Genomic DNA, 24269 nt, shown 5'->3' with positions numbered 1-24269 from the left:
ATGTTCTTTCTATTTATGGATAGCCAGGGGCACACTCCAACACTCAGACATCATTTACAAACGAAGCATTTGTGTTTAGTGAGTCCGTCAGGTCAGAGGCAGTAGGGACGATCAGGGATGTTCTCTTGAAAGGTGCTGATTTGGACCATATGTCTGTCCTGCCAAGCATTCAAAATGTAACTAGTACTTTTGGGTGTCAGCGAAAATGTATTAAAAAGTACATTATTTTCATTTAGAAATTTAGTGAAGTAAAAGTTGTCTTTACTTTACTTAAGTACTTTACACTACTGGTATTGTGTTACAGCTGCTCTCTCCTCCTCAATGTCATGTACTGTACCAGATACTGTTTCAGCTGCTCTCTCCTCCTCAATGCCACGAACTAGACCAGGTTCTGTGTTACAGCTGCTCTCTCCTCCTCAATGCCACGAACTAGACCAGGTTCTGTGTTATAGCTGCTCTCTCCTCCTCAATGTCATGTACTAGACCAGGTACTGTGTTACAGCTGCTCTCACCTCCTCAATGCCATGTACAAGACCAGGTACTATGTTACAGCTGCTCTCTCCTCCTCAATGCCATGAACTAGACCAGGTACTGTGTTACAGCTGCTCTCTCCTCAATGTCATGAACTAGACCAGGTACTGTGTTACAGCTGCTCTCTCCTCAATGCCATGTACAAGACCAGGTACTATGTTACAGCTGCTCTGTCCTCCTCAATGACCGAATACAAACAGTGTAACTATTCCCTCCGCAAGGCAATCAAACAAGCTAAGCATCAGTATAGAGACCAAGTAGAATCTCAATTCAACGGCTCAGACACAAGAGGTATGTGGCAGGGTCTACAGTCAATCACGAATTACAAAAAGAAAACCAGCACCGTCATTGACCAGGATGTCTTGCTCCCAGGCAGACTAAATAACTTTTTTGCCCGCTTTGAGGACAATACAGTGCCACTGACACTGCCCGCAACTAAAACATGCAGACTCTCCTTCACTGCAGCCGACGTGAGGAAAACATTTAAACGTGTCAACCCTCGCAAGGCTGCAGGCCCAGACGGCATCCCCAGCCGGCTGGTGTGTTTACGGACATATTCAATCAATCCCTATCCCAGTCTGTTGTTCCCACATGCTTCAAGAGGGCCACCATTGTTCCTGTTCCCAAGAAAGCTAAGGTAACTGAGCTAAACGACTACCGCCCCGTAGCACTCACTTCCGTCATGAAGTGCTTTGAGAGACTAGTCAAGGACAATATCACCTCCACCCTACCTGACACCCTAGACCCACTCCAATTTGCTTACCGCCCAAATAGGTCCACAGACGATGCAATCGTAACCACACTGCCCTAACCCATCTGGACAAGAGGAATACCTATGTGAGAATGCTGTTCATCGACTACAGCTCGGCATTTAACACCATAGTGCCCTCCAAGCTCGTCATCAAGCTCGAGACCCTGGGTGTCGTCCCCGCCCTGTGCAACTGGGTACTGGACTTCCTGACGGGCCGCCCCCAGGTGGTGAGGGTAGGCAACAACATCTCCACCCCGCTGATCCTCAACACTGGGGCCCCACAAGGGTGCGTTCTGAGCCCTCTCCTGTACTCCCTGTTCACCCACGACTGCGTGGCCACGCACGCCTCCAACACAATCATCAAGTTTGCGGACGACACAACAGTGGTAGGCTTGATTACCAACAACGACGAGACGGCCTACAGGGAGGAGGTGAGGGCCCTCGGAGTGTGGTGTCAGGAAAATAACCTCACACTCAACGTCAACAAAACTAAGGAGATGATTGTGGACTTCAGGAAACAGCAGAGGGAACACCCCCCCTATCCACATCGATGGAACAGTAGTGGAGAGGGTAGTAAATTTTAAGTTCCTCGGCGTACACATCACAGACAAACTGAATTGGTCCACCCACACAGACAGCATCGTGAAGAAGGTGCAGCAGCGCCTCTTCAACCTCAGGAGGCTGAAGAAATTTGGCTTGTCACCAAAAGCACTCACAAACCTCTACAGATGCACAATCGAGAGCATCCTGTCGGGCTGTATCACCGCCTGGTACGGCAACTGCTCCGCTCACAACCGTAAGGCTCTCCAGAGGGTAGTGAGGTCTGCACAACGCATCACCGGGGGCAAACTACCTGCCCTCCAGGACACCTACACCACCCGATGTCACAGGAAGGCCATAAAGATCATCAAGGACAGCAACCACCCGAGCCACTGCCTGTTCACCCCGCTATCATCCAGAAGGCGAGGTCAGTACAGGTGCATCAAAGCTGGGACCGAGAGACTGAAAAACAGCTTCTATCTCAAGGCCATCAGACTGTTAAACAGCCACCACTAACATTGAGTGGCTGCTTCCAACACACTGGCTCAACTCCAGCCACTTTAACAATGGGAATTGATGGGAAATGATGTAAAATATATCACTAGCCACTTTAAACAATGCTACCTAATATAATGTTTACATACCCTACATTATTAATCTCATATGTATACGTATATACTGTACTCTATATCATCTACTGCATCCTTATGTAATACATGTATCACTAGCCACTTTAACTATGCCACTTTGTTTACATACTCATCTCATATGTATATACTGCACTCAATACCATGTACTGTATCCTGCCTATGCCGCTCTGTACCATCACTCATTCATATATCTTTATGTACATATTCTTTATCCCCTTACACTTGTGTCTATAAGGTAGTAGTTTTGGAATTGTTAGCTAGATTACTTGTTGGTTATTACTGCATTGTCGGAACTAGAAGCACAAGCATTTCGCTACACTCGCACTAACATCTGCTAACCATGTGTATGTGACAAATAAAATTTGATTTGATTTGAACTAGACCAGGTACTGTTACGGCTGCTCTCTCCTCCTCAATGCCATGAACTAGGTCCAAAGCCCTCTCCTCCACGATTTCCCCACCCTAAACCCACTGAGATGAGGTCCAAAGCCCTCTCCTCCATGGTTTCCCCAACCTAAACCCACTGAAATGAGGTCCAACTCACTGAGATGTCCAACTCACCAACCTAAACTCACTGAGATGAGGTCCAAAGCCCTCTCCTCCGTGGTTTCCCCAACCTAAACTCACTGAGATTAGGTCCAAAGCCCTCTCCTCCACGGTTTCCCCAACCTAAACTCACTGAGATGAGGTCCAAAGAGGTGAGGTCTAATAGAGGTGGTTTGGCCGACCACATGAGTAACTTTGCCTGAAGACTTGTTAGGTCCCAAGCACTTTAATTTGGCGTCCATGTTTCATGGAAAGAGACCGCTAAGTTTGGGTTTGATTCAGACCCTGCCAGTGTGCCAGGTGGACATTGGGTTTGATTCAGACCCTGTCAGTGTGCCAGGTGGACATTGGGTTTGATTCAGACCATGCCAGTGTGCCAGGTGGACATTGGGTTTGATTCAGACCCTGCCAGTGTGCCAGGTGGACATTGGGTTTGATTCAGACCCTGCCAGTGTGACAGGTGGACATATGATTCAGACCCTGCCAGTGTGCCAGGTGGACATTGGGTTTGATTCAGACCCTGCCAGCATGGCCAGAAATGAATTCCAAGGTCAGTAACTTATAATCACAGAACCACCCCAGCCCTTTCAAACATGTCTAAAAACACCTAAGTATTAGATTTACTGCCATGGTCTAGTATGTCACCGCCACAGACACCATTCACAATGCTGGCTGGGGTAAAAAATACCACAGATATGAAATTGCAAGGCTTTAGTTCAGTGGGCTACTCCATTGTTGATGAAAGCAGGGGAAGTGTTGTGAGTAACAGAACTGCCGGAGATGTGGGGGAAGGGGAGCTGCTCACTGATTGGCTGTAGGGACAAGGGTCCCTCCAAAAATCTATCACTATTCCCCCAAATCTACCACTAATATACCAAGCCTCCACAGCTCAATTCAATCCAGCTGGGCCTTTTTAACACAGACAGTTGTTCCTGCTGTAGATACAGATCTAGGATCAGTTCTCCTCCATAATGCATAGTCAGTACACAAGTTCTCATTTACAACTGCGACCTGGCCAAGATAAAGCATAGCAGTGTGAACAGACAACACAGAGTTACACATGGAGTAAACAATTAACAAGTCAATAACACAGTGGAAAAAATGAGAAAAAAGGAGTCTATATACATTGTGTGCAAAAGGCATGAGGAGGTAGGCGAATAATTACAATTTTGCAGATTAACACTGGAGTGATTAATGATCAGATGGTCATGTACAGGTAGAGATACTGGTGTGCAAAAGAGCAGAAAAGTAAATATAAACGGTATGGGGATGAGGTAGGTAAATTGGGTGGGCTATTTACCGATAGACTATGTACAGCTGCAGCGATCGGTTAGCTGCTCAGATAGCAGATGTTTGAAGTTGGTGAGGGAGATAAAAGTCTCCAACTTCAGCGATTTTTGCAATTCGTTCCAGTCACAGGCAGCAGAGAACTGGAACGAAAGGCGGCCAAATGAGGTGTTTGCTTTAGGGATGATCAGTGAAAGGAGAACCTGGAGAGGCTTGGGCGAGTAGCTGCGGGGGGGGCGGAGCTGTTGGCCGAGGTTGGAGTAGCCAGGAGGAAGGCATTGTTTGGACACACCTACAAATTCAATGTTTTTTCTTTATTTGAACTATTGTCTACATTGTAGAATAATAGTGAAGACAATGCAACTATGAAATTACATATGGAATCATGTAGTAACCAAAAAAGTGTTAAACAAATCAAAATATATTTTATAATTGAAATTCATCAAAGTAGCCATCTTTTTCTTGATGACAGCTTTGCACACTCCTTGCATTCTCTCAAACAGCTTCACCTGGAATGCTTTTCCAACAGTCTTGAAGGAGTTCCCACATATGCTGAGCACTTTTGGCTGCATTTCCTTCCGTTCCGATTCATCCCAAACCATCTCATAGGAATAGTTGTGTTGTCTTCACAGTTTACTCTGATGAACTTATCTTCTGCAGCAGAGGTAACTCTGGGTCTTCCTTTCCTGTGGCAATCCTCATGAGAGCCACCTTCATCATTGCAATTGATGGTTTTTGCGACTGCACTTGAAGAATCTTTCAAAGTTCTTGAAAGTTTCCGCATTGACTGACCTTCATGTGTTAAATTAATGATGGACTGTCATTTATTTTTGCTTATTTGAGCTGTTCTTGCCATTATATGGACTTGGTCTTTCAGCAAACAGGGCTATCTTCTGTATACCACCCCTACCTTGTCACAGCACAACTGACTGGCTCAAATGCATTAAGAAAGAAAGAAATTCCGCAAATTAACATTTAACAAGGCACATCTGTAAATTGAAATGCATTCCAGGTGACTACCTCATGATAGATAGATGATAGGAGATAGAATGATGGTCAAAAGATAAAAGTCAAAATAAAACATAATAAAAAGTACATTTGAATGACACTAAGTGGCAGTGTTTTTACAACTAATGCCGGTTTGCCTGAGGCTGATGCCGTGCAGGTGTTGGTACACATGCATATACACACACTCTCTCAAATAAACACATACAAGTAATAGTGCCAGACATGCACACAAACATATACAGTTGGCATTGCTGTTATGATTTTAGTTGTCATTGATGTCCTTTATTTTTATTGTATTATTTTGTTTTATTATTTTTTTGCATTGTTGTTTGCTGTTTTCTTCTGTCTTTTCCTTTTTCTCTTTAGTTCATTCTCTTGGTTGTTGGTGCATTGGGGGGTTCTTGGGGGTGGGGAATGGAATTAATTGTTTTCTCTTCCTGAAGGGGGACTGTGGGAGGGGTATCGAATGGTTGAGGGACAGCTATTGGGGAACTGTGGGGGGATCTTGGAGGGTTTGGGTTCACGTTTTTTGGCCTGGTGGTAGATCGGTCAACGTGCCCTTGAGCAGGGCTTTGACCCTGGATGCTTCTGTGTGTCGCTCTGAATGGGAATCTGTTGGGTGACTGGTGTGATGTAGTTGTTGAGCGGCTTCACTGCAAGTATATTCTATGTTTAATAAATAAAATATTTTTTTTTAAATTGCAAGCTTGAGCTAGATATCGACCTAGTGTGACCTTCCTCGTCCCGTCTCTCAAGTCAGTGAGTCAACACAGGAAAGAGCAATGGATGGATAGTTCATTTATTTCCAAAGCTGCAATGATGGGACACACACAGTTTGGATGAATGATCAGTAGTGACGGGATATAAATAGCACTCCCACAGCAATTCTCCATAAATCTGCCCTATAATATACTAACAAAAAAACAGTTGAAATGTCTATCAAAGTTATAGTGATCGTATTGTGGATTTAACAATTCTTACTAATTCCTAATTGACTATAATAAATGAATACATTGTTTCCATGTGTCTCATATTCACTACATCAGAATAAACTGTCATCCATTTTTAGTATCAAAATATATCAAATTAACCTGAAAAATTACTAAAGAAGTGTAATACATCTAAACTAACAAATCCAGGCAAATGAACTGGCTGGTGTTCATGAGTTTATAAAACATAGAAGTTATCCGGAAATAAGTTAATAAATATGTAATAACGCAAAAACATAACTGTTTGTACTTATAGGTAACCATATCATGACTACAACTAGCTTACTAAGTCTTTAACCACATTGTATTGTTACACTGGTGAGTAAAAACTCATGATTCCTACCCTTTAACTTTTTTGTCTGAAAATATACATTTTACTAAACTGCGTTACCCACTCCAGTCAGCAGATGGCGGTGTGGGAATTTCAGGCAATGCTGCTAGTGTGATGTATAATCTAGTGGACGGAATGCTTCTTTCAACAGCAGCAACAGTTCGTCAGCCACCTCGGTAGCTTGCTAGACAAAATAGCCGAACCAATAAAGCTCTTTAGACGCTTTAGTGTATATTAGCCACTGTGTTTTAAACCCACTTCTGTCATCTAGTTAGTTATCCGATTTAATTTCATATTTACGGTTTTGTTGTTAGTCAGCTAGCGGGCTGGTTAAGTTAGCATTAGCCTAGCCTAGCTAACATCTCCGACCATGCGGTCACGAAGCTACTCTCCTGCTAAAGAAGAAGAGGTCTGCTGGACGGAGGAAGTGGAGGATGTCACAGTAAAACAAGAAGTAGAGGGTGAGGCTGTTACAGTTAAAGAAGAATTAGACGCATTCAGAGTGAAAGAAGAGGATGTTGTTACTGTACAAGGAGAGGAGGATTCCGTTTTTGGAGTGAAAGAGGAGGAGTGTGAGATGACTGTTCCATCAAAAAAGGAGGAGGAGGAAACTGGATATCTGTGCCCGGTTTCCCAAACGCATCTTAAGGCATCCAATGGTTCTAATGATGAACTTAGCCATAAGGTGGTTTTGAGAAACGGGTCCCTGATTAACACTAGTAAGTACTGTCTTGAAAACAGAGGCACAAACTCTGCAGATGTTGAACTGATGTGTGGTGTTAAAGGGGAAATGCCAATTTTTGACTTTTAAAATATTTATTTATAACCATTGATTATTGAAGAATATAACACATGCCTCATGAGCTTAGTTCAACTGTTGTACCCCATCAGAACCCCAAATAAGCTTTGTTGTTTAGAAACAATGTAAATAAACATTGTATAGCCTCAACATGGTTAAAGCTATAATGTTGATATCATGGATGGTCAGTCCTTGCATCCATAGCTCTGTCTATGAATTTGAGAGTAGTTCCATTTCTCCAGCCCCATCCATCATCTTAATACCAAAACAGTGGTGGAATGACAGCTTTGTTAATGTTTCAACTGTAGATTGGTTGTGTGGGTTCTTTAACTTGTTATGGCTGAAATCCCGATATCGGGATAAGTGTCATCAACAACCCCTGAATAGCATAGCGCTACATACAATACATATTACTATAAATATTTATATTGAAATCACAAGTGCAATATAGGAAAACACAGTTTAGCCTTTTGTTAATCCACCTGCCATGTCAAATTTTGAAATTAATCTTTACACCGAAAGCAATTCAAGCGTTTGTGTAAGTTTATCGATCACACAATAAAACATTAAGTACACTTAGCATCAGGTAGCTCGGTCACGAAAATCAGAAAAGCAATCAAATTAATCGTTTACCTTTGATGATCTTCGGATGTTTTCACTCACGAGACTCCCAGTTACACAAAATACCTCAGTTTGTTTGTTGCGTTATGTTCAGAAATCCACAGGAAAGAGCGGTCACGACAACGCAGACAAATTCCAAATAGTTTCCATAATGTCCACAGAAACATGTCAAACGTTTTTTAGAATCATTCCTCAGGTTGTTTTTAAAATACACTGCTCAAAAAATTAAGGGAACACTAAAATAACACATCCTAGATCTGAATGAATGAAATATTCTTATTAAATACTTTTTTCTTTACATAGTTGAATGTGCTGACATTAAAATTACACAAAAATTAACAATGGAAATCAAGTTTTTCAACCCATGGAGGTCTGAATCAAAATCAAATCAAATTTATTTATATAGCCCTTTGTACATCAGCTGATATCTCAAAGTGCTGTACAGAAACCAAGCCTAAAATCCCAAAAAGCAAGCAATGCAGGTGTAGAAGCACGGTGGCTTTGGAGTCACTCAAAATTAAAGTGGAAAACCACACTACAGGCTGATCCAACTAAAAAAAATATTGGGTCAACCAAGAGTCGTCTTTTCTTTCTACCAACCGATTGGTAGAAATGTTATAATGTGTATTTTTCCATATATAGACACACCCCATGTGTTTTAATTAAATCAACTATATGTACTGAACTGGTCTGATGCTTTAATTATGCTGTTTGATTAAATAATTAAGACACACAAATGACTCGGGAGCCAGAGATCAAGATAGCCTAACCATCAGAAAAAAACTGTTCCTCCTCCCGCTGCTGCTGGCCTTCGTAAATTCTGATGTTATGCTCCTATAGTTTCTGGTAATAGGCTACACCAGCAGTAGGCGACCTTTTCCATTCCACCCATCCTTTGGATTCCTTTTGGCAAACTCCAAGTAGGCTGTCATGTGTCTTTTACTGAGGAGTGGCTTCCGTCTGGCCACTCTACCATAAAGGCCTGATTGTTGGAGTGCTGCAGAGATGGTTGTCCTTCTGAAAAGTTCTCCCATCTCCACAGAGGAACTCTGGAGCGCTGTCAGAGTGACCATCAGGTTTTTGGTCACCTCCCTGACCAAGGCCCGTCTCCCCCAATCAATTAGTTTGGCCGCGTGACCAGCTATAGGGAGAGTATTCCATTTAAAAATGATGGAGGTCACTGTGTTCTTGGGGACCTTCAATGCTGTAGAATTTTTTTTGTACCCTTCCCCAGATCTGTGCCTCGACATAATCCTGCCCTGGAGCTCTACTGACAATTTCTTCGACCTCATTGCTTGTTTTTTTCTCTGACATGCACTGTCAACTGTGGAACCTTATATTTACAGGTGTGTGCCTTCCAAATCATATTCAATCAATTGAATTTAGCACAGGTGGACTCTGAACAAGTTGTAGATACATCTCAAGGATGATAAATGGAAACAAGATGCACCTGAAAGCAATTTCGAGTCTCATAGAAAAGGGTCTGAAAACGTATGTAAATAAGGTATTTCTGTTTTTTTTAACCTGTTTTCACTTTGTCATTATGGGCTAATGATGACACCCCTCTGAAACAAGATAGCCTAGCCATCAGAAAAAAACCTCTTCCTTAGCCTTATGCTCCAATAGTTTATGTTAATAAGCTACACCAGCAGTCATTATGCTCCTATAGTTTCTGGAAATAGGCTACACCAGCAGTCAGCAACCTTTTCCATTTGGTGCCAAGTTATCTGACCATTTCTAGGTGCCTGTTAACCTCTTCAGTCGACCCTCTACTTTTTTGAACATTCTGTTAAAAATCGCGCAACATTTCAGCGCCCTGCTACTCATGCCAGGAATATAGTATATGCATTTGCTTAGTCTGTGTGGATAGAAAACACTCAGACGTTTAAAAAACTGGTTAAATCACTGCTGTGGCTTTACCAGAACGGCATTTACATCGAAAAGCACAGGAAAAACTGATCACTGAAAATGGGGAAAATATATCCATGCGCTACTTGAACCCATTGATAAACGTGAACCACAATTAATTGACTGAGGTTGCAGTACCTACAGCTTCCACAGGGTGTCTAGAGTCTTGTCATTTCCCTTCGAGTTTTTTCTTGGTCAAACACATACAGGACACCGTATCTAATCCGGTCTAGGACCGGATATTTTCGTTGAGTTTCTAGCCGGACATTTTTCCAGACGGACAGCTAATGATCTTTACATCGCCTCCTGATGAATTTTATCGCTTATTAACGTTTACTAATACCTAAAGTTGCATTACAAACGTATTTCGAAGTGTTTTGTGAAAGTTTATCGTCGACTTTTTGAATTTTAAAAAATGACGTTACGTTTTGAAACAATGTTTTTTTCGTTTATCACACAGTCTACATATAACGATATCTAGGCTTTATATGGACCGATTTAATCGAAATAAAGACCCAAATAGTGTTTATGGGACATCTAGGAGTGCCAACAAAGAAGATGGTGAAAGGTAATGAATGTTTTCTATTTTATTGTGCGGTTTGTGTAACGCCGAAATGCTAATTATTTTGTTTACGTCCCCTGTGGGTCTTTTGGGGTGTTGCATGCTATCAGATAATAGCTTCTCATGCTTTCGCCGAAAAGCATTTTAAAAATCTGACTTGTTGCCTGGATTCACAACGAGTGTAGCTTTAATTCGATACCCTGCATGTGTATTTTAATGAACTTTTGAGTTTTAACTAATACTATTAGCATTTAGCGTAGCGCATTTGCATTTCCAGAGCTCTAGTTGGGACGCAAGCGTCCCGAGTAGAAGCAACAGGTTAAAGATAGGGCTGACTACTGCCCCCTTTGGAGGAATTGCGTGCCCATAGTAAACAGAAAAAAAATCTGTCCAAAATTGCTAATATATGCATATAATAATTATTATTGAATAGAAAACACTCTAAAGCTTCTAAAACCGTTCAAATTCAAATTATGTCTGTATGTAAAGCAGAACTCTCAGGGCAGCCATTCTCCCAAACACTCTCTTGTCATCATGAAAGTTGGGCCAACTTTGACGTCATCGCCCCCACCCTTCCCAACCAGCTACGGATCTGGGAACAGTTTCTATCTCTTCAGCGCGATGTCTCCTTTCAGTGGGGCCTGTCATTGTGAGAATCGCGCACTCCCTCGACTTTTGGCGGGCTGAAACCTTCGGGTCACGCGAAAATACATGTACTTTCATGCGTCGGGTCCGGAGCTCTCTTTCTTCCAGGATTGACCAAACGATGTCGGTTTGTCTGTTCGAGCTAAGGATTGTTTTGCACGTTTAGAACATGCTAAAGCTTGATTCTGTACTTAGTTTGACCAGTTTAGTCGACATATAATATGTAATTTTGAAGTTTTGATGCGCATCCACTAGAATTTTGGCTGCATTTCAGACGGAATTTGTCGTGTTTGATAGCCCAAAGACACAGACTTGAAAACCAAACGCAGTTTTTGGTAAGTATGACTCCTTCCACGGCTTCTGATCGAAGAACATCAAAGGTAAGGGAATATTTATGTGGTAATTTTTGTGTTTCTGTGGACTCCAACATAGAGGAGACATAAAGCTAATGTGTGAGCGCTGTCTCATATTATAGCCTAGTGAACGAATTCTGTAACGTTAAAAATAAATGTAACACAGCGGTTGCATTAAGAAGAAGTGTATCTTTCTATCTATATGTAGAACATGTATATTTAGTCAAAGTTTATGATGTGTATTGCTTGTTATCTGACGTTATCTGGTGGAGCTATCATCATTTCTCCGGACATTTGAGTAGCATTTTTTCAACATGGCGTCATTGTAAACAGAGATTTATGGATATAAATAGCATATTATTGAAAAAAACATAAATGTACTGTGTAACATGTCCTATTACTGTCATCTGATGAAGATTTTCAAAAGGTTAGTGAATTATTTTTCTTTTAATCCTGCGTTTGTTGATTGCATTTTTTGGCTATTCAAATGAGCTGTGTCTTTGGTGGTGGTTTGACATAAATATGTGCTATGTTTTCGCCGTAAAACATTTTAGAAATCTGGATGAACAAGGTGTTTATCTTTCATTTGAGCTATTGGACTTGTTAATGTGTGGAGGTTAAATATTTCTAAGAATATTTTTGCATTCCATGCGCCACCGTTCCAGCTGAACGTGGCAGGGGTCGTTCCCAAAAGGGAACCCTACCCCATCAACAGGTTAGGATTTTCAAAATCACATTTTATTGGAACAGCTTAACTTCTTCGAGATAGGGGGCGCTCTTTTAATTTTTGGATAAAAAACATTCCCGTTTTAAACATTAAACGTTCCCGTTTTAAATATTTTGTCACGAAAAGATGCTCGACTATGCATGTAATTGACAGCTTTGGAAAGAAAAAACTCTGACGTTTCCAAAACTGCAAAGATATTATCTGTGAGTGCCCCATAACTAATACTACAGGCGAAACCAAGATGAAGTTTCATACAGGAAATGCCCCAGATTCTGAAGGCGCTGTGTTCCAATGTCTCCTTATATGGCTGTGAATGCGCCAGGAATGAGCCTGCCCTTTGTGTCGTTTCTCCAAGGTGTCTGCAGCATTGTGACGTATTTGTAGGCATATCATTGGAAGATTGACCATAAGAGACTACATTTACCAGGTGTCCGCCCGGTGTCCTGTGTCGAAATTATTGTGTAATCTTTAGGTCCATGCGCCGTTCCATTTCTTCAGAAGAGAAAGTCAACTCCAACGATGGATTTATCGTCGATAGATATGTGAAAAACACCTTGAGGATTGATTCTAAACATCGGTTTGCCATGTTTCTGTCGATATTATGGAGTTAATTTGGAAAAAAGTTTGCGTTTTAATGACTTAATTTTAGTTTTTTTCTTACCCAAACGTGATGAAGAAAACGGAGCGATTTGTCAACACAAATAATCTTTTTGTAAAAACTGAACATTTGCTATCTAACTGAGAGTCTCCTCATTGAAAACATCCGAAGTTCTTCAAAGGTAAATTATTTTATTTGAATGCTTTTCTGGTTTTTGTGAAAATGTTGCCTGCTGAATGCTAACGCTAAATACTATGCTAAATGCTACGCTAGCTATCAATACTGTTACACAAATGATTGTTTTGCTATGGTTGAGAAGCATATTTTGAAAATCTGAGATGACAGTGTTGTTAACAAAAGGCTAAGCTTGAGAGCTAGCATATTGATTTCGTTTAATTTGCGATTTTCATGAATAGTTAACGTTGCGTTATGGTTATGAGCTTGAGGCTGTAGTCACGATCCTGGATCCGGGATGGCTCGACGCAAGAAGTTAACATCAGAAGCCTCCCCCCTAAGTTTGTTTCACTCACTGCTTTAGCACACTCCGCCAACCTTGATGTCCTTGCCGTGTCTGAATCCTGGCTTTGGAAGGCCACCAAAAATTCTGAAATTTCCATCCCCATCTACAACATTTTCTGTCAAGATAGAAATGCCAAAGGGGGAGGAGTTACAATCTACTGCAGAGATGGCCTGCAAAGTTCTATCATACTTTCCAGGTCCAAGCCCAAACAGTTTGATTTTTAAAATGAATCTCCCCAGAAATAAGTCTCTCACTGTTGCCGCCAGTTACAGACCCCCCTCAGCTCCCTGCTGTGCCCTGGACACCATATGTGCATTGATAGCCCCCATCTATCTTCACTGTTCATTTTGTTAGGTGACCTAAACTGGGATATGCTTAACCTCTCTAGGAGGTGTGGGACGCTACCGTCCCACATGGCCAACATCCAGTGAAATTGCAGAGCGCCAAATTCAAAAACAGAAATACTCATTATAAAAATTCAAAAAGCATACAAGTGTTACACATCGGTTTTAAGATGAATTTATTGTTAATCCAACCACGGTGTCAGATTTCAAAAAGGCTTTACGGCGAAAGCATACCATGCGATTATCTGAGAACAGCGCCCAGCAGACACATCATTACAAACCGTTACCAGCCAAGTAGAGGAGTTACACAAGTCAGAAATAGCAATAAAATTAATCACTTACCTTTGATGATCTTCATATTGTTGTACTCACAAGACTCCCATTTACTCAATAATTGTTAGTTTTGTTCGATGAAGTCTCTCTTTATATCCAAAAACCTCAAATTTATTTATATAGCCCTTCGTACATCAGCTGATATCTCAAAGTGCTGTACAGAAACCCAGCCTAAAACCCCAAACAGCAAGCAATGCAGGTGTAGAAGCACGGTGGCTAGGAAAAACTCCCTAGAAAGGCCAAAACCTAGGAAGAAGGAGGAACCAGGCTATGAGGGGTGGCCAGTCCTCTTCTGGCTGTGCCGGGTGGAGATTATAACAGAACATGGCCAAGATGTTCAAATGTTCATAAATTACCAGCATGATCAAATAATAATAATCACAGTAGTTGTCGAGGGTGCAGCAAGTCAGCACCTTAGGAGTAAATGTCAGTTGGCTTTTCATAGCCGATCATTAGCCGCTCCTGCTGCCTCTAGAGAGTTGAAAACAGCAGTTTTGTGACAGGTAGCACGTCCGGTGAACAGGTCAGGGTTCCATAGCCGCAGACAGAACAGTTGAAACAACTGGAAGCAAATCGAAACAGACACCCACCATGAGACCCGCTAAATCTGCCCAAGAAGCGGCAAACAAAAGAAACAACAAACTTAAAAACAGGAAGCAAACCAAAACAGTAGCGCAACTAAAGGTGTTGATTTGTCACATCTATCAAGACAACTGGAGCACTGGGCCAGACACTCTTAAATAGAACCTGGACCAGCTCGGGTGAAACACCTTCCCACTAATAAGATGGACAAACCAGCACAGGTGTAACACATACTGACTAACGAGGTGACACCAATCAGTGCGTCCTACGTGCAAACGAGCTATACGTGCTAACGAGCTATACGTGCTAACGTCCAACCTCAACACATAAATGGAAAAACCAAAGCCTGTAACACCTTCCCCCTTAAGATAACAAATATATCCTATGTTTTTGTTGGACAAGTTTGCTCACAACCAACAGAAAACAACTTCCATTTCACATAATCTACTAAAGTGCTTCACCTTCTACAATATAAACATGGTGTCTACTGGCTGTCAACAATAAAATAAAGCAAAATAAAAACACGTATTTCTAAATGATATACAATAGTATAATTTTCATATTATTTTTATATCCTTTGTCTTACTATAGAATCCTAAAACGCTCGTGTTTCAAAAACTCACTAGCTTCTCGAACTCTCGTCCCCTTGGAAGAGCCCAAACAAAACTCATCTCCAATACAGAAAAACATGCAATAAATTGTGATCCATGGTAATGCACTGGCTAAAGGCAAAACACATCTTTTTGATAGCCCACCCTTGAGACAATCAGCAACCAAGTTGTCCTTACCACGGACATGACTGATTTCAAGAGGAAACTCCTGCAATATCCGTAGTAACTTTCCATCTCACTGCGGAGCTTCTCTCTATATTCAGGGTTCACTAGATAGGCATGTTGTTGGATCGGGCCCAGTCCCCAATGTCATGCTCTGTGCATTTGGGTTGGCACATCTGAGAATGATCCCTGATATTCTAAAAGCAGGGTAATAATGTCAATATAATTTTACCCAAAAATTGTCAGTTGGTTGCATAAATAATTATGATTACTAAATGTTACATGAATTGTAAATATGAAATATCAAAACTAAATGTACACACCTGTGTTAAAATGTACTAGCAATAATTCACTAAATGGTGAGGCATGGTATAATATAAAATATATATTTTGTCAGGCTGAATGTTTGAAATATGAGTAGGTGATTTGAGTCATGCTTCTTCAGTAGTGGAATAAAGACATTTAGCACTTGAATGTTGTCAATTATACTGGAGTGATGTAGGATTGTTCATAAAATTAATTATAGACCAATTTATTATACTGCGTCCATGTGTATAGGCTGCGAATACTAGGTGCTACCAGGAGACAGGCCAGTACATCAGGAGACGTGGAGGAGGCCGTAGGAGGGCAACAACCCAGCAGCAGGACGGCTACCTCCGCCTTTGTGCAAGGAGGAGCAGGAGGAGCACTGCCAGAGCCCTGCAAAATGACCTCCAGCATATGTCTGCTCAAACGGTCAGAAACAGACTCCATGAAGGTGGTATGAGGGCCCGCAGTCCACAGGTGGGGGTTGTGCTTACAGCCCAACACCGTGCAGGACGTTTGGCATTTGCCAGAGAACACCAAGATTGGTAAATTCGCCACTGGCGCCCTGTGCTCTTCACAGATGAAAGCAGGTTCACACTGAGCACGTGACAGACGTGACAGAGTCTGGAGACTCCGTGGAGAACGTTCTGCTGCCTGCAATATCCTCCAGCATGACCGGTTTGGCGGTGGGTCAGTCATGGTGGGGTGGCATTTCTTTGGGGGGCCGCACAGCCCTCCATGTGCTCGCCAGAGGTAGCCTGACTGCCATTAGGTACCGAGATGAGATCCTCAGACCCTTTGTGAGAACATATGCTGGTGCGGTTGAACCTGGGTCACTCCTAATGCAAGACAATGCTAGACCTCATGTGGCTGGAGTGTGTCAGCAGTTCCCGCAAGAGGAAGGCATTGATGCTATGGACTGGCCCGCCCGTTCCCCAGACCTGAATCCAATTGAGCACATCTGGGACATCATGTCTCGCTCCATCCACCAACTCCTCGTTGCACCACAGACTGTCCAGGAGTTGGCAGATGCTTTAGTCCAGGTCTGGGAGGAGATCCCTCAGGAGACCATTCGCCATCTCATCAGGAGTATGCCCAGGCGTTGTAGGGAGGTCATACAGGCACGTGGAGGCCACACACACAACTGAGCCTCATTTTGACTTGTTTTAAGGACATTAAAGTTGGATCAGCCTGTAGTGTGGTTTTCCACTTTAATTTTGAGTGTAACTCCAAATCCAGACCTCCATGGGTTGATAAATTTGATTTCCATTGATAATTTTTGTGTGATTTTGTTGTCAGCACATTCAACTATGTAAAGAAAAAAGTATTTAATAAGAATATTCCATTCATTCAGTTTTAGGATGTGTTATTTTAGTGTTCCCTTTATTTTTTCAGCAGTGTATTTTACCTGATTAGAGGACAACCTGCAGAAGACAGTTAGCTACATTTTGGAGAGATGCATTTAAATGTAGGGGTTGCTAAATAAAGGAACGCAACACATTTGTCATCACTCATCGATATCATGTTGAAATCAATTGTGCGAGAGGAGGGAGATGAGGTTGCACGTACTGTTAAAACTAACAGCTCAAAAACCACATGGAATCTGGGAATAATGTGTACATCCCTGGTTAGAGGACAATTTGTAGAAAACAAATCGCTACATTTTGAAGTGTTGAGTTTGGATTCAAGAGCGTCACCAACGTGGTAAGTGTAACACAACTCTTGTTAGTCACTTTTTGTTAAATCTCATAAATAGTACTCAATTCAGAGCCTGGATTTTTCCCAGGAGGCTAATATCCATATCATGCTGAAATCAATTGATAAGGGGGCAAATGTTTAGGGTTCTACATTGTGACATTATTAAAATACTCCTACTACAATGTGTTAATATTTTACATTGTGACATTAATTCATTGATATCATGAAACAACTCCATGTATTTTAGTCAGAGATCTCTTATCTCTTCCCACATTGATTACAGCTATGAGGTTTCTCTCCTGTGTATGTTCTATGGTGTGTAGTTAGATCGTTTGATGTCCTAAAACTCTTCCCACATTAATTAGATGGTGTATAGTTAGATAGCTAGATCTATTAAAACTCTTGCCACATTAAATACAGCTATGAGGTCTCTCTCCTGTATGTGTTCTTTAGTGTCTAGTCCGACTGCTAGACATAGTAAAATTCTTCCCACATTGATCACAGCTATAAGATTTCTCTCCTGTGTGTGTTCTCTGGTGTGATATCAGGCTGGTTGACAGAGTAAAACTATTCCCACAGTCAAAGCAGCAATAAAGTTTCTCTCCCGTGTGATTTCTGAGGTGTATTTTAAGTTCTGATGAAGATTTTAAACATTTCCCACCATCAGAACCGCAGTGAGATCTCTTCCCTGTGGATCTCTGCAGGTGTCTCTTGATGTGTTCTGATGTGGAGAGACTCTTCTCTGCCCGGTCAGCATTATGATGTTGTTGAGGCTCCCCAGAGGATCCACGGTAGTTCTGTCTCTCTCCTGTGTGAACAACAAAGTCAGACAGATGGTTAAAGGCCCACAATAGCGAAAATCCACTGTAAAAGTGATGCCAACAGCATAGCCATGATGTTTTACAACAATTGACGGCTGTAATGAATGTAATGATTATTTCAAATTTGTCTTAAAATGAGCAACAATAGTCATATTGTCTTGTTTTCACATTAGTAGTAACATCTAATATTGTAGACTAGAAATAAGTTATTCATGTTGTTGAAACTCTAAGCAGTGTGCCAGACAACTTTTGGTCTCCAATATAGACCCCTTTCGGTGTTTGCTAAAATTGCGTCATGAGGGCGATAAACACACAATTTGATTGCAGAAACACCTCCCTGCTAATGAGGAAACCAATAGTTATGGATGTAGTATATCTGCCTGGAGCAAAAACGGTGAGCAAAGATTTTAGTTTTTCACAATGTATTATGAATGTGAAAGGGGGAAAACTCAGGGGAGTAACCTCCATTTCCAGGTTGTTTATGAGTGCATTTCACACTACTTTGGATTATAATTGTAAGTCTCGTTTGAATGTCCTGCTTAATATAATGTTTGTGTCATCATCGCAAATCAACCGCTTTGTATTCTTTTAAAAACACTTCAACCCATAACTTCACCTAACAACAAATAAAGGAAAATATCTCTGTGTGTTGAACAATAGCCTATCCATCAAGGAACAATTCTCTACACATTATGACTAAAGTAGGGATGTTGGATCCAACGTGGAGCACGGCATAACTGTCTTTACCAGAGTAATGAATGAAGAAGCAATTTGGATGTTGTTGCATATCGTGATGTTTGTCATGCGACTGTCATTCAGAAAATGATTTCCTGGATCTTCTGATAGTTGAACAAGTGACTAAAATAAAGTTACAATATTTTGTTCACCTTTATTTAACCAGGTAGGCAAGTTGAGAACAAGTTCTCATTTACATCTGTGACCTGGCAAAGATAAAGCAAAGCAGTGCTACAAAAACAACAGAGTTACGCGTGGGATAAACAAACGAACAGTCAATAACACAATAGAAAAATCTATATAGTGTGTGCAAATGGAGGACGGAGGTAAGGCAAAAAATAGGCCATAGTAGTGAAGTAATTACAATTTAGCAAATGAACACCGGAGAGATAGATGTGCAGATGATGATGTGCAAGTAGAAATACTGGTGTGCAATAAAATAAAAACATGGGGATGAGGTAGGAAGTTGGATGGGCTATTTACAGATGGGCTGTGTACAGCTGCAGCGATCTGTAAACTGCTCAGATAGCTGATGCTTAAAGTTAGTGAGGGAGGGAGATATAAGTCTCCAACTTCAGCGATTTTTGCAATCCGTTCCAGTCATTGGCAGCAGATAACTGGAAGGAAAGGCGGCCAAAGGGGGTGTTGGCTTTGGGGATGACCAGTGAGATATACCTCCTGGAGCGCGTCCTATGGGTGGGTGTTGCTATGGTTACCAGTGAGCTGAGTTAAGGCGGAGCTTTACCTAGCAAAGACTTATAGATGACCTGGAGCCAGTGGGTTTGGCGACGAATATGTAGCGAGGACCAGCCGACAAGAGCATACAGGTCGCAGTGGTGCGTGGTATATGGGGCTTTAGTGACAAAACAGATGGCACTGTGATAGACTGCATCCAGTTTGCTGAGTAGAGTGTTGGAGGCTATTTTGAAAATGACATTGCCGAAGTTAAGGATCGGTAGGATAGTCAGTTTTCCGAGGGTATGTTTGGCAGCGTGAGTGAAGGAGGCTTTGTTGCGAAATAGGAAGCCGGTTCTAGATTTAATTTTGGATTGGAGATGCTAAATATTAGTCTGGAAGGAAAGTTTATAGTCTAACCAGACACCTAGGTATTGTCGTTGTCCACATATTCTAAGTCAGAACCGTCCAGAGTAGTGATGCTAGTCGGGCAGGTGTGGGCAGTGATCGGTTGTTGATTGATTGTTTGTTCTTATCGGCTGTTGAGTCAACAAAAGTTTATCTCAATACTTTGTTATATACCCTTTGTTGGCAATGACAGAGGTCAAACATCTTCACAAGGTTTTCACACACGGTTACAGTGGGGCAAAAAAAGTATTTAGTCAGCCACCAATTGTGCAAGTTCTCCCACTTAAAAAGATGAGGCCTGTAATTTTCATAATATGTACACTTTAACTATGACAGACAAAATTAGAATACAAAAAAAACAGAAAATCACATTGTAGGATTTTTTATGAATTTATTTGCAAATTATGGTGGAAAATAAGTATTTGGTCACCTACAAACAAGCAAGATTTCTGGCTCTCACAGACCACTCTTCCACTCCTTGCCTGTATTAATGGCACCTGTTTGAACTTGTTATCAGTATAAAAGACACCTGTGCACAACCTCAAGCAGTCACACTCCAAACTCCACTATGGCCAAGACCAAAGAGCTGTCAAAGGACACCAGAAACAAAATTGTAGCATATACCCCAAGTTGTGGCAAAATGGCTTAATAAGGACAACAAAGTCAAGGTATTGGAGTGGCCATTACAAACCCCTAACCTCAATCCTATAGAAAATTTGTGGGCAGAACTGAAAAAGCGTGTGTGAGCAAGGAGGCCTACAAACCTGACCCAGTTACACCCACTATGTCAGAAGGAATGGGTCAAAATAAACCCAACTTTTTGTGGGAAGCTTGTGGAAGGCTACCCAAAATGTTTGACCCAAGTTAAACAATTTAAAGGCAATGCTACCAAATACTAATTGAGTGTATGTAAACTTCTGACCCACTGGGAATGTGATGAAATAAATAAAATCTGAAATAAATAATTCTCTCTACTGTCATTCTGACATTCTTAAAATAAAGTGGTGGAACTAACTGACCTAAAATAGTTTCCCCCATGGTGGTGAATTAAAACAAGCCATACAGATACCAAAACAAGCCATACAGATACCCGCCAAGTTGTGGAGTCAACAAACGTCAGAAATAGCGTTATAAATATTCACTTACCTTTGATGATTTTCATCGGAATGCACTCTCAGGAATACCAGTAAATGTTTGTTTTGTTCATTTATGTCCAAATACCTCCTTTTTGTTTGGGCGTTTAGTTCTCTAATCCAAATGTACAAAGCGTGGGTACTAAGTCCAGACGAAAAGTCAAAAAAGTTCCATTAAAGTTCGTAGAAACATGTCAAATGATGTATATAATCAATCTTTAGGATGCAACGGAGCTCGAGCTAAAGGCCACGTGCAATAAACGACTCTTGGCTTTCAGCTGAGCCACTAACTCTGAGTGGTCTTATTCTCTCCCCTTTCACAATAGAAGCCTGAAACAACTTTCTAAAGACTGTTGACATCTAGTGGAAGCCCTAGGAAGTGCAATCTGACCCCATTTACACTGGATATTGGATAGGCAATCACTTGAAGAACTACAAACCTCAGATTTCCAACTTCCTGGTTGGATTTTTCTCAGGTTTTTGCCTGCCTTATGAGTTCTGTTATACTCACAGACATCATTCAAACAGTTTTAGAAACTTCAGAGTGTTTTATATCCATATCAACAAACAATATGCATTTCCTAGCTTCCGGGCCTGAGTAGCAGGCAGTTTACTCTGGGCACGCTTTTCTTCCGGACGTGAAAATACTGCCCCCTATCCCAAAGAAGTTCATGTGAGTTTCCTTGAAAAGCACTCCTGATCTTGCACTGATAGTGTGCTGTAATATTCAGAATACATTGTGAAAATCTAAAATCTTCACTCACCATTTTTGCTCCAGGCAGATATACTACATCCGTAACTAGTGGTTTCCTCATTAGCAGGGAGGAGTTACTACAACCAGATATACTACATCCATAACTAGGGGCTTCCTCATTAGCAGGGAGGAGTTTCTGCAATCAGATTGTGTGCACATCGCCCTGGTACCGCAATTTTATTAAACACAGAAAGGGGCCTATATTAGAGACCAAAAGTCGTCTGGCACACTGCTTAGGGGTTCAGCAACTGTAATAACTTTCTTCTAGCCTACAATCATCGATGTTACTACTAATGTGAAAACAAGACCAAATAGGACTTTCTCACTTGACTGTCTTGAGACAAAATATGACTATTCTTTTTCATTTTAAGACAATTGTAAAATAATTTTAACATTCACTACAGACGTCAATTGTTGTATAACATGGCATCGCTGTTGGCAACCCCTTTTACAGTGTATTTCTGCCGTTGTGGGCCTTTAACCCTCTGTCTGACTTTGTCGTTCACACAGGAGAGAGATGAGACTATCGTGGATCCTCTCGGGAACCTCAACAAAATCATGATGCTGACGAGGCAGAGAAGAGTCTCTCCACATCAGAACACCTCAAGAAACACATGCGGAAACCCACAGGAAAGAAATCTCACTGCTGCTCTGACTGTGGGAAATGTTGCAAATCTTCATTAGAACTTAAAATACACCAGCGAGTGAGAAATCTAACCACAGTTTTTACTCATGTTCAGATTCACTAAAAGTACACCAGAGAATTCACACAGGAGAGAAATATTATAGCTGTGATCAACATGGGAAGAGTTTTATTCAGTCAGGCTGTCTGGTAGTGCACCAGAGAACACGCACAGGAGAGAAACCTACCCACTGCTCTGACTGTGGGAAATGTTTCTCAAGATCAGATTCACTAAAAGTACACCAAAGAATTCACACAGGAGAGAAACATTTCTGCTGCTCTTACTGTGGGAAACATTACCCAAGGTTAAATTCACTACAAGTACACCTGAGAATTCACACTGGAGAGAAATCCTATAGCTGTGATCAATGTGGGAAGAGTTTTGCTCAGTCAGGCAACCTGCTAGTGCACCAGAGAACACACACAGGAGATAAATCTTATGGCTGTGATCAATGTGGGAAGAGTTTTACTCAGTCAGGCAGCCTGAAATCACACCAGAGAACACACACTGGAGAGAACTTATGGCTGTGATCAATGTGGGAAGAGGTTTGTTGAATCTAACTATCTGACGACACATCAGAGAACACACACAGAGAAATCTTATAGCTGTAATCGATGTGGGAAGAGTTTTACTCAGCCAAACATTCTGATAATACATCTGAGAACACACACAGGAGAGAAACCTCATGGCTGTGATCAATGTGGGAAGAGATACTCTGATAAAAGTTATCTGATCAAACATCAGAAAATACATAAATTAAGGAGTTGTTTCATGATATCAATGAAAGCATGTCACAATGTAGAATGTTTTAACATTGTAGTAGGAGTATTTTAATGATGTCACAATGTAGAACCCTAAATGTTTGCCCCCCTGTTCTATTGATTTCAGCATGATATGGATATTAGCCTCAGGGGGAAAATCTAGACTCTGAAATTAATGAGTACTATTTATATGATTTAACAAAGTGAGTTACAAAAAGAGTTGTTAAACTTACCACGTTGGCGAACCACTTGAATCATTATGCAGCACGTAAATATAGCAAGCTGTTTTCTAGAAATTGTCCTCTAACCAGTGATGTGCACATTATTCACAGATTTTGTGTGTTTTTTGAGCTGTTAATTTTAACAGGATGTCCACCCTCTCTCACGCAATATGAGTGATGACAAATAAGTGTTGTGTTTCCCTTAGTGTTGAGGACCCATAAACTCCAAATGTAGCTGACTGTCTTCTCCAGGTTGTCCTCTAACCAGGGAGGTAAAATATATCTCCCATGTCCATGTGTTTTTTTGTTGTTGTGTTAGTTTTAACATCACGTACAACCTGATTTCCCCCCTAATCGATATCAGTGATTTAATTTCAATGTACTTGCAGCCTATACACATGGACGCAGTATAATAAATTGGTCTATAATCAATTTGATTAACAATCCTACATCACTCCAGCATTTCTTGACAACAATCAAATGCTAATTGTCTTTATTCCACTACTGAAGAAGCATGATTCAAATCACCTCATATTTCAAACATTCAGCCTGACAAAAGATACATTTTATTATTCCATGCCTCACCATTTAGTTAATTATTGTCAATACATATTAACAAAGAGGTGTACATTTGGTTTTGATATTTCATATTTACAATTTAATAATAATTATTTAT

General features: G+C 41.1%; 1 protein-coding gene and 2 pseudogenes across 1 annotated transcript in view; 2 read left to right on the top strand and 1 right to left on the bottom strand.

The window, feature by feature from the left end:
- Positions 1-24269, top strand: part of LOC115134870 (zinc finger protein 501-like) — a 252074-nt pseudogene that overhangs the window by 61872 nt on the left and 165933 nt on the right.
- Positions 1-24269, bottom strand: part of LOC115134848 (zinc finger protein OZF-like) — a 148460-nt gene that overhangs the window by 79841 nt on the left and 44350 nt on the right. The window lies entirely within an intron of this gene.
- On the top strand, positions 3487-23227 carry LOC135572479 (gastrula zinc finger protein XlCGF9.1-like; annotated as a pseudogene).

The sequence above is a fragment of the Oncorhynchus nerka genome, linkage group LG2, assembly GCF_034236695.1.
Source record: "Oncorhynchus nerka isolate Pitt River linkage group LG2, Oner_Uvic_2.0, whole genome shotgun sequence".
In the NCBI taxonomy this organism is placed as follows: Eukaryota; Metazoa; Chordata; class Actinopteri; order Salmoniformes; family Salmonidae; genus Oncorhynchus; species Oncorhynchus nerka.
This window is presented reverse-complemented; position numbering and strand designations above follow the sequence as displayed.